At 42.3% G+C, this 11,520-nt stretch overlaps 1 long non-coding RNA gene across 1 annotated transcript in view; it reads left to right on the top strand.

Annotated features, from left to right (window-relative positions):
* Positions 1-5,966: 5,966 nt before the first annotated feature.
* The window catches only part of LOC138736999 (uncharacterized), a 106,046-nt gene continuing 100,492 nt past the window's right edge, over positions 5,967-11,520 (top strand). Inside the window, exon 1 of the long non-coding RNA XR_011340718.1 lies at positions 5,967-6,137. This is a non-coding gene — a long non-coding RNA (uncharacterized lncRNA). The remainder of the gene's footprint in view (positions 6,138-11,520) is intronic.

Below are 11,520 nucleotides of genomic sequence, written 5' to 3'. Positions count from 1 at the left end.
GTGGGGAGATCTGGAGTTGGTGGTAAGCTGACTTGAGATCAGAGGTTGAGAAGACCAGTAACTGGGCGATCTCGTTTACCATGTTGGTGATACGTGGGACGGAGTAGGCATCCAGTTGGGTAAATTGGCTTATGGTCTGACTATAGTTGATGATCATGTGGTGTTTTTCCCCACTCTTAACCTCTACCATCTGTGCCCTCCAGGGGCTGGTGCTGGGTTTTATGATCCCTTCACCCAGAAATCAATTAACCTGCTTGGATGAAGGATCTGTCCCTAGGGCTGGCTTGCAGTCGGGGGTGAGGTTCTTGAACAGGAGCAGCAGTGGGCCCTGGAGGTTGGACAGGCCACAGATCGTGCTCAGAAGGGAGGGTGGGTGGTTTAAAAATATGTAGTTGTGGAGTGTGAGGGATTGTGGCCCATCAAACTGCATTTGAATGCTCTTGAGCTGGCTCGCTGAGCTGTGGCACAAGGAACTTAAAGTTCTTGAACTCAGTGCCACCCACGGGTAGTGTCATGGTATAGTTGCTGTGGATCTCAGCTGAGTGGGATTTGGAGGCAATGGCAACTTTACACTTTGCCAGAGTTACCACGAGGGAGTAGTGCTGTACTGTGCCCGGGTGAATGGAGCTCTTCATGCTACTTGGCATCAAATAGGTAGTCAGTGATGCAACTGTTGACCTCGATGTCTATCGTTACCTTGGCTAGTTGATGTGGGCTGTCCTGATCCAGAGTAATCGAGGCGAATGTCTGGTCACTGTCTGAATCACTATTGTAGTAATGGTTCGGGGGTGCCCCCCCCCCCCCCCGCCAAGATGGCTGCACCCATACTGCACACTCAGTGCTGCTCCTTGCTGCCAGAAATGGTGTTATTCTAGTTTGCTGTCTCCATGGTTCTGCCAGCAAGTTGCACCGGAACTGCTGGAGGAAGGTTGGGACCTACATATCTTCCTGTAGTGCCTCTTCTTCCTGCAGGCAGATTGTGGCATTTTGGGCCAGGCAGCTCTTACAGGGATGTTTAGCGTAGTTGGAGAAGTAGCACTTAGAGTGCTCGATAGCTGCAGTGGTGACTTGGAAATCTGTGCCACAAGATGGCGGCATCCCTTGTTCCCCACATGGTGGCCGCATTTTCCAAGAAGATCTCTGCGTTCAGCTGTTCTGTTTCGAGCACTTTTGCCAAGTCAATGACTTCCTGCAGACATTGATCGCCCTTTTCTTGGAGTCTCAGTCAAATATGATTGGACTTGAAACCAGCCACACGTGCATCACGTGTTGGTTTCTCTAAGTGAATGGCAGCAGAGATATCTCTGCAGCTGTAGGCACAGGACCCATATGTAATCATCCACCAACTCTCCAGGTGCTTGTCTGCGGCTGCCCAGAAGGTACCTGGTATAGATGACATTCTTCGGAGTCTGATGCTGTCTCTGTAGGATCTCATTGTGGCTGAGTAAGTATTGCAGACCCTGATCATTTGAAAAACATGGTGGCCGAGTGAAGAGTAGGTCTCATTTATCTTCCTCACTCTGCACGTTGTTACGTCTCATGAAGACGTTGAGGGAGTGCAACCATGATTGAATTTGACTGAGTCCTCCGGTTCTTTAAGCTCAGTGTCCTGTTTATCTGCCCATATTGCCTTGTCCATGGCACAAAATTTATGGTGATTAAATTGATGCAGTACTGATTAACTACATTAAACTGAGAGTTGTGATTAATAGGCTTTAATCAACATAAAACATCAGCACGTCACACATGTTACTGGTCTCGTCCCAAGGCAGGTACTGAGGGAGGGGTTTGGGCATAACAGCCTTTATGGGGATTCTGAGGGGAGGAGTCACAAGTGCAGGGTGTGGGCCAACCTATACCGACAGTGATAATAGCTATACAGTGGTTCTATCACAAGGACCCCTTTGACAAGCTGCCACATATGAGGCTACTTAACAAGATATGAACCCATATTGTAACAGGAAACATACTAGTATGGGTAGAGCATTAGCTGATTGGCAGGAAGCAGAGATTTGGAATGTAGGGATCACATTCTGATTGTCTGCCAGTTGCTAGTGGTGTTCTTCAGGGATCAGTATTAGGGCTGCTTCTTTTCATGTGGTATATTAATGATTTGGATGATACGAAGGTAGGTGGAGGAGCAGGTAGTGTCAAGGAGGCAAGCATGAAAGTTTGCAGATTCTATGATTGAGATGCTGGAGAATCTTAGCCAGTCTCATAGCATTTATTCTAGTTAAAAATATATTACCAACAATTCACGCCTGAGCCCTTCCTCAAGATGTGAGCAAAATGCAGATGAGGGTGCCACCACCTTGAGCATGGACCTTCATGGTTTCATAGATACAAATTAAAACACCTCAGGCTCTGTTTACAGGCTGTTTAAATCCTGAATGGAGCATTTGGCACATTGTCCGGGACCCATAGGTGAGTGGTGTGTCTCTGCTCCCCTGTATATGATTCCTTATTCTTCCTTAAATTGTACATTGCTTTACCCCTTTCTTATAAGCAACTAGATGAACAGTTTTTCAAAATGCATTGAAAGAAGACAAAGCCATTCTCTCCCTGTAGAGCTCGTCGGAAGAACCAAAGACTTGTTGATCCAAACCAAGGCTTTTATTAGCAAAAGGGACACACCCTTTAAGGCCCAGATAGTAGGCGTGGCTAAGCTCTCATCCAATCGCTGTAAGCACAGTCATTACACTCTAGATACTGTAACTATATACATTGGTGATAGGTCTGTACTATCACACTCCCACATGTTCTTTTGGCAATAGATTGCTACTGTATCCAATGAAAGTGTTGTAGGCTGCATGAAGCTCTGCAAAGGATCATAAAAGTGTCATCTTTAACTTGGCGTACACTTCAACCCATGTAATCTTATATTTTATATGCAGATGTAGCATCTGGTTCATTTACAGGGTCTATCTGCCACGATTTTGTAGTGATTGTTGAAAAGGCCTCAGATGCTCCTGGCCCATATGATTAGCAAACTATTTATAAAACCTATACTTCTTGAAATTACAGATCTGTGACAGATTGGACAGAGCAGAATCTAACGTTATAGTTTATCTATTTCAATAAGCTTTTGGAAAATGTAACATCTACCTCTCATTCACACCACAGATTTATACTCTCGTATTGATGCTGATCTAAGAATATAGAGCAGCACAGTTAGTGTGGCAGTTAGCACAATGCTGTTTCAGTGCCTGGGTTCAAATCCTGCGCTGTCTGTAGGAAGTTTGTACATTCTCCCCGTATCTGCGTGGGTTTCCTTCAGGTTCTCTGGTCTGTAATTTCCTTTCTGCTCCTACCGTTCATCAACCTACTGGGACTATAGGTCAATTGGGTGTAATAGGACGGGCTTGTGGGCCAAAAGGTCCTGTTACTGTGCTGTATGTCTAATATTTTTTTAAATAAGAAGAATACAATACAATTGCAAAACACATTTACAAAATAAAACTGAAATTCTATTAATCTACAAAATATTTTAAAATAAACTATGGAATGAACTTGGTATTTTTTTAAAATGTCATATCAGGATTTTGGACAATAGTGGAGCCTTTGTTGTCTTGGGGATGTGGTGTTGTGATCTTTTGCGGCAGATGTTGGAATGGATGTGCTGAAGGAACGCAGATATTTGTTTGGTCAGAATTGTACATGGTTCTGCAGTTTCCTTACACTTGCTAAGTCTACTAGATATAATTGAAAGAGATCAATAAAGAAACTCACCACCGCCACATTTTTCTCAAACTTTCAAGATTCCTTGATTGTCATGTAATAAAGACCGTGAAATACCACACAAAATTTGCTTTTGTCTTCCTTTTTGAATATTTTATTTAAAATTTGTAACCATACATTGCATTCAAATATATTTCTAAATAGAAATAGAATGATGATAATACCTCAACAACCCCTCCCTTGCCTCCTTCTTCTTCTTCTTTGGCTTGGCTTCGCGGACGAAGATTTATGGAGGGGGTAAAATGTCCACGTCAGCTGCAGGCTCGTTTGTGGCTGACAAGTCCGATGCGGGACAGGCAGACACGGTTGCAGTGGTTGCAGGGGAAAATTGGTTGGTTGGGGTTGGGTGTTGGGTTTTTCCTCCTTTGTCTTTTGTCAGTGAGGTGGGCTCTGCGGTCTTCTTCAAAGAAGGTTGCTGCCCGCCGAACTGTGAGGCGCCAAGATGCACGGTTTGAGGCGATATCAGCCCATTGGCGATGGTCGATGTGGCAGGCACCAAGAGATCTCTTTAGGCAGTCCTTGTACCTCTTCTTTGGTGCACCTCTGTCACGGTGGCCAGTGGAGAGCTCGCCATATAACACGATCTTGGGAAGGCGATGGTCCTCCATTCTGGAGACGTGACCTACCCAGCGCAGATGGATCTTCATGGTTTCATACTGCCATCTGCAGCACACAGGCTTTATCAGTGTTTATTTTATACCATTAACAAATCATTTAAAGTAGTGGTTCTCAACCTCTTTTTCTTTCCTCTCACATAACCACTTTAAGTATCCCCTATGCCGTAGGTGCTCTGTGATTAGTAAGGGATTGCTTAAGGTGGCATGCGGGTGGAAAGAAAAAGTTCGAAAACCACTGTTTTAATCATACCTACTTGACTCGTTATGTGCAGGGTTTCAAAACTCCAAAGGAAATGGGCCAATGACAATTTTTTCTCTTTCAAAATATCTCAGTAACAATTGGGTCTAGAGCAGTGATTCTCAACCTTCCCTTCCCACTCACAGACCACCTTAAGCAATCACAGAACACCAATGGCATAGGGATTACTTAAAGTGGTCTGTGAATGGAAAGAAAAAGGTTCAGAACCACTGATAAAGCCTGTGTGCTGCAGATGGCAGTAGGACTGGATGGTTTGACTCTTTGGGAGCACTATGTTTCCGTTCCGTATTCAGTGGGTCCGCAATAGTGACAGTGCTGTCAATACAGCAGCTCCACCAGTGCCATTTTGTCTTTAGGGGATAGGTCTTAAATGCTGGCTGTATCAGCCATCTTCACATTCCATTCCAGATCCTTCACTTGTCACTTAATAACTTGGAAAGGTGAAATCTACTTGAACTTATTTCTACATATCTTTCACCATTTCCCCACTTCTATTGGTCCCATTCCCCCCCCCCCCACCCCAGTATTCTCTGGGTATCCTCTCTTGACTCCAGATAGATCACCAGAGCAGCCTGAGTCTATTTCCTCTCTTAAAAACATCCAAAAAAGCATAAATTCAATAGATCAGTGAAAGGTGGTCAATGAGATGAGGAGTCACATTGTGAGAAACACAGAGAACAAAACAATTACAGGTGGAAGGGGTCGGTGTTAGGTCTGCTTTGTTCATGAATGAGTGAGACAAACACCAGACTGAGTCAAAATCAGGGTTCTTTGTTCTTTATTACCGGATTGTAACACTTGCGACTAACCATGTTAGTCGGAGAATGCATTCTGCCGTTATCAGCAAAATGGTGTTTTTTTATACCTCAGGATACGTACTTAGTAAATTATCATACCATGACATTGTCCAATGAATAAACTGTTGCTACCCTTCTCTGTTAGTCTGCTGCTCATCATTCTTGTTAGTGCAAAGCTTATCTTGAGTGTACAAGGTCACATCTGCATTCTGTTACTCCTTAGTACTGGGTGACTCCTTCTCCGGTCCCATCTCATGATGTTTTTACCTTACATCGGAGACAATAAAACAGGGTTAAAGAAATGGAATAAAATGAAATGGCAAACAGACTGAGTAAGTACACATAGAAGGGCAAAAAGACAGAATAAATTCTGTTCATGAAGATTGATTGTTTTATTTATTAATTCAATGGATGTGGTTCACAGGCTGAGCCAGCAATGTGTAATTGTAAGGATTATGTCCTTGAGGGTTTTATCTATGATTTCGACTATGTTGCCATTTGTGGTCTGCAGGCCAAAATATACCTTTGTTGGCAATTTTGTGGCCGAACACTCTTCATGGATTCAGCATGTTACTGGCTTAAACAGCTAGTTTCATCATTGACCTGGGTATTATTTCCAGGAGTAGATCTCAGTCATGCTGAGCTGGAGGCAAGAAATGCTGACATCTTACTTCTCAACTGATCACCCCATTCATTTGATTGGGGTAGCAAACCTGAGTTGGAAAGGTAAGTGTTTTAATATTCTGTTCTTTGATTTTTTTTTTAAATATTCATTAAAAACTGTTTTAAGACACGCATTAATACATTATTTTTAATGTTTTAAAGCACCTTTCAAATGGGAACTCTTTTTGTACATTGAGGACCTATGAAGATCTGTGTCCAAGATAAAGTTGCCCATGCTGAGCAGCCTAGACTACAAGGATTATGGGCTCCAGGATGGGAGAATCCTATCCTGTTGAGAAACAAAGCCTGGGAGAGGTCCCTACAGGGTAGGAGACCACAGCAGGAGACCAGCAAGGAGCTCAGTAGCCTAAGGATTCACACCAGGCCTCAGGTTGCTGCTGACCAGCTGGTGGGGACTGGTTATCAGGACCAGGATTTGTGAGAATCCTGACAACAAGCAGGACTCCTGATGGGCCTCAGGCACTGAGACTTTCCCAATTGCAATGGAAGTTCCGATCCAGGAGGCCAAGGAGTGCGACTTGGATGCCTCAAGTATATCACTAGACTAAGCAGAAGTTATGGGTGCACAAGAGGCAGTGGCATTGGAGAAGATGCTGGGATACGCACACGCTCATTATTTCTGAAGGGATATTATTTTGATTAACTTTCACATTTTGAGAGGGGCATTGGATGAGTGGCAGTTCTTTGTGTGTTATTAGAGGACAGACAAAGGAAAACAAATTTTGTGTAGATGACGATTAAGGAATTTTGAACAGCTGGGAAGGCCATCTTTCATTGCCATGCCCAAGAACTCTTGAGGTTTGTGGCAAATTTCTTCCACTGAATGTCGTCCCATTATGTTGTTTGGAGGCAGTTCCAGGATTTGGATCTAGTGAAGGAATGGCAACATATTTCCAAGTGAGTATGGTGTCTGACTTGGAGGAAAACTGTTGGCAGCAGTGTCCTCACGTGGTAAAAATCGTGGGCTTAGAAAGTGCTGCTGGAGTAGCTGGGATGAATGTTCCATCATTTTGAATCAGACCTAAATACATACCCAATAAAGAAGAAAATTGACAACAGATTTGATAAAATTAATTTACATGACAAGCAGAAGAAATGTTATTACCAGGATCCAGCAAGCTTACATCTTATTGCTGAAATTGGTTGCAGTTGGGTTAAAGACTAAACAATTTATGGATCAAATAGACCAGAGCAAAAAAAAGGAGAAACATTTAAAGGTGGATCAGACATTTTGTCTCTCAATATGAATGAAACGGCCTCCTGAGATGGGTTAATCACCTTACTTAGCTATATTGCTCAGAGCCTTAGTAGTTGATGCATGTTCTTTGAAAATAAAACCACATTTGTGCGTATTTAAAGATGTCAGTGATGCAAATAAATTCCCTTTCAATGTCATATCATGTATTTGATTCATCGATGAAATAGGAAGATACATGGTGACCTTTTATGACTTATTTTCATTTGATGTAAATGTTTCTAATGTGATTAGATATATTTACTCTTCAAGAGGAGATACAGTCTTACCATTGTTTTTTTTTATTTACGGTAGGAACCAAAAACTACAAAATATGTGTGACCCTCAGGATAAGCTGCTCAGCTGTTTTTTGTTAGTCTTTTTTTATTAGAGTAGGTTAGGTGGGGTGTTTTATATATATATATATATATATATATATATACACACACACACACACACACACACACACACACACACACACATATACATATATATATACATACATATATATATATATATATATACATACACACACACATATATATATATACTGTTTAAAATTTTTATCATATATATATATATATATATATATATATATATATATATATTTATATATTCTTCTTTCTTTCTTTGGCTTGGCTTCGCGGACGAAGATTTATGGAGGGGGTAAAAAGTCCACGTCAGCTGCAGGCTCGTTTGTGGCTGACCAGTCCGATGCGGGACAGGCATATATTTATATATTTATATATATACATACACACACATGTCTGAAACTGTATTTTCAGTTTTGTTCCCTTTTCTTCATTGTATCTCTTACAAAAATCAATTAAAAAGCTTAAAAAAATGTCATAAAATAAATAAAATGTACCTAATGAGCAAAGCAAGTTATTTATTTGTTGCAGGGCAAAAGACATTCCAAGTGATCACTTCAATCTTTTATGGTGAAAATTAGTGATCTGTAAAGACAGGTTTCCTCTGCCTTAAGACACTCCACTTACCTGCATAAAAGGTCCAAAGGTGGACTGGCGGGTTCATCCAGATCTCCTCTGCCAAGGGTGGTAGTGTCGGAGGTGGAATTAAGTCACTTAATTTCCTGCGTAAAAGGATTGCCCTTGAAAGTTGCTCCAAACAGGAAGGTAAAATGATTGACGTCATGCTGATAGTCCTGTTGCCCTCCTGCGCAGTCACAGAGCTGCTGGTGGAGCTGTCAGGCTGCGCACACTCACTCTGCTCCACTCCCTTCACCTGCTGCCTCCCTCACACTGCTCACTCCCTCATGTCTCCCTGCTCCTGATGGGGCTGTCAGGCAGCGAGGTGATGGGGCTGTAGGGATGGAGTGGGGTGGTGTGATCCATGTGGAGCTGATAGGGGGGAGGTGAGGTAAGAGGAAGGGGGAATGGAAGAGAGAGGGAGCGGGTGGGAGAGAGAAATGGAGAGGGAGGGGTATGGAGGAGGAAGGGAGTGGGGTGGCAGGGCTCAGGCAGTGGGGCGGCAGAGCTCGGGCAGCAGGGTGGGTGCTGTCAGGCAGTGGGATAGGGGACTAACAGGCAGCAGGGTAGCAGGACTCAGACAGCCAGGTGGTGGGGCTGTCACAGGGCAGCTGCGGCTGTGCTACACATCTCACACCTTTTGTCCTGGGAAGCTGGCGCTCTGATCTGGGCGACATAAAAGGATTGCGCGATGCGACTTTTCAGTCCTCAGTAAAAACAGTAATTTTTAAACATGAGCAGGCGATAATGCAGCTTTTGTGCATTAAAAAAAAACCTTTAGTTGCTAAAAAATGAGATTCAATAGTGCAACCTTTAAGTACATCAAGGTGCCAAATGTCCATTCACTGTCTGCACATTTCCCCACCAGCTACTGATTTCAGATCAGGTTGCATACTCAGAGCTTTTTTTCCCTCCCATCTCCTCTCTCCTTATGCTAGGTCCCAGATCATGGCAATCATGGTGCATGTGTGTGCACTGTGGTCAGAAGAAACACTGTTTTATCTGGTTGGATATGTACAGTCAAATAATATGGAAGGACTGTATAAGTGCTACCAAATGGTTTACAATTAGGATTATTGTAGTACAGGGAATTTTAAGAGACTAATAGCTGTTGGATAAAAACTGTTCATGGATCTAGAAGTGCTGGATTTGAGTACATTCTGCCTGAAGGTAGCAATGAGAAGAGGTTGTGACCAGGGTGATGGGGTGCTTTATTATATTGGCTGCCTTCTTGAGGTAGCACCTCCCATAAATGTTCTCAATGGGTGGGAGGCCAGAGCCTGAGATGGATTTATATACATTTTCTACTTTCTGCAGCCATCTGTGTTTCTGGTTATGAAACAACCAGTCAGTATACTTTCTACAGTATCCCAGCAGAAGTTTGATAGAGTATCAGATGATGAGCCAAATCTCCTCAGCTTCATTAGAAAGCAGACACTCAACCAAGATAATGGCAGAATATGATCATGGAAAGACAACTTCCTGGGTGGCATAGATAGCATAGCAGTTAGTGCAGCACTGTTTCAGTGCCAGCAATGGGCCCAGTGTTCAAATCCCACGCTGTCTGTAAGGAGCTTGTGCATTCTCCCCATGTCTGCATGGGACTCTGATTTGCTCCCACCATTTTAAAAAAAATGAACCAGGTGTTGCAAGTCCATTGGGTGTAATTGGACAGCACAGGCTAGTGTATGTCAATTTTTTTAAAAATTCAATGGGAGGACCCAAGTGAGCAATGTAAACCTCTGTAAGGGGAAATAGAAGAAAAATGTGGCCTATTCACTAGCTTAAATTTGTTCAGATGCACAACAAAAATGAAAGAGAAAACAACTCAGCACAATACATATTGTTTTTATTTTATATATATATATATATATATATATAAATTATCACCAGCTATATTATCTGTTTATCTTTTAATAAATTAATACCATGTCTAGTTCACACTTACTATTGAAAGAAACTCTTTATTTTCCCAGTGCTGTAAATTATGTGTATCCCAGCTTGATCTTTGAGGAGGGTAGATGAGAATTCAGTGCAATAAAAAATATCCACTTAGACATAATAATCCTGTTCACATGGAACAGACCCAGTCTGTAAAATATTCTCTAAATAGTCAAAGAGGTGCAAATATGCAAAACATGTAATTGCCACTGTGGGCTGGACAACTGACCACTGTGGGCTGGACAACTGACCACTGTGGGCTGGACAACTGACCACTGTGGGCTGGACAACTGACCACTGTGGGCTGGACAACTGACCACTGTGGGCTGGACAACTGACCACTGTGGGCTGGACAACTGACCAGAAACAACAAGAATAAACAAAGGCGACAATAGTTCAAATACCATGTTGAGGAATAAACCACACACATGTCTTCGAGTGAATGTCCTTCAGCACAGAAAGAGGCCTTTTGTCGCAGATGGTCTACAAATCACTGATCGGAAATGCTAACTCTGTTTCTCTGTCCATAGATGCTGCCTGACCTACTAAGCACCTTCAATATTTTCATTGATTTTGTTCAGGGAAGAAGATGCGTCAGAATTTTTTTAAAATCTTATTGTATTTCTATTTCTTGACCTGCAATGGTTTAACATGATGTAGTGATGAAAATTATCCATGAGCATAACAGTACATCAAAAACTTGTATTTTTGAATAAGGAGCTAGTTGTTTTTAAAAGGGAGAGATAAACTGAGAAGTATGGGACTGAAGTTTGTCTACTTCTGTTTTAGGGTCCAGACTCAATGGACAACTCAACCTTAATGTATATTTTTTTAAAAATTTTAGACATACAGCATGGTTACAGGACTTTCTGGCCCATGAGCCCATGCCACCCAAATACCCAATTAATACACAACCCCTGTGCATTTATAAAGGTGGGAGGAAATCAGAGCACCTGGAGAAAACTCACACAGATGCGGAGAGAACATACGCACTCCTTACAGACAGTGCAAGTTTCGAAACCAGGTCACTGACGCTATAACAGCGTTGCATTCAAGGAGAATTGAACTTTGACACACTTATCTTATTGGCATGAGGTTTGGCTGATCTTGGGAGGAGAGGGAGAACATTGCAGAGAAGTGGGAGTGATTGTTACCATATGGTCATTTGTGAATTCTAGGACTCTAGATTTTAAAAGAAAAAGATTGAAATTTGAAAATGGTTGCTTTTTAGATTGTATCCATGGCTGCAAAATATGAATGA

The sequence above is a fragment of the Narcine bancroftii genome, chromosome 1 (genome assembly GCF_036971445.1).
Source record: "Narcine bancroftii isolate sNarBan1 chromosome 1, sNarBan1.hap1, whole genome shotgun sequence".
Classification (NCBI taxonomy): domain Eukaryota; kingdom Metazoa; phylum Chordata; class Chondrichthyes; order Torpediniformes; family Narcinidae; genus Narcine; species Narcine bancroftii.
Note: the sequence above shows the minus strand (reverse complement) of the source record. Positions and strands in the feature narration are given on the sequence as shown.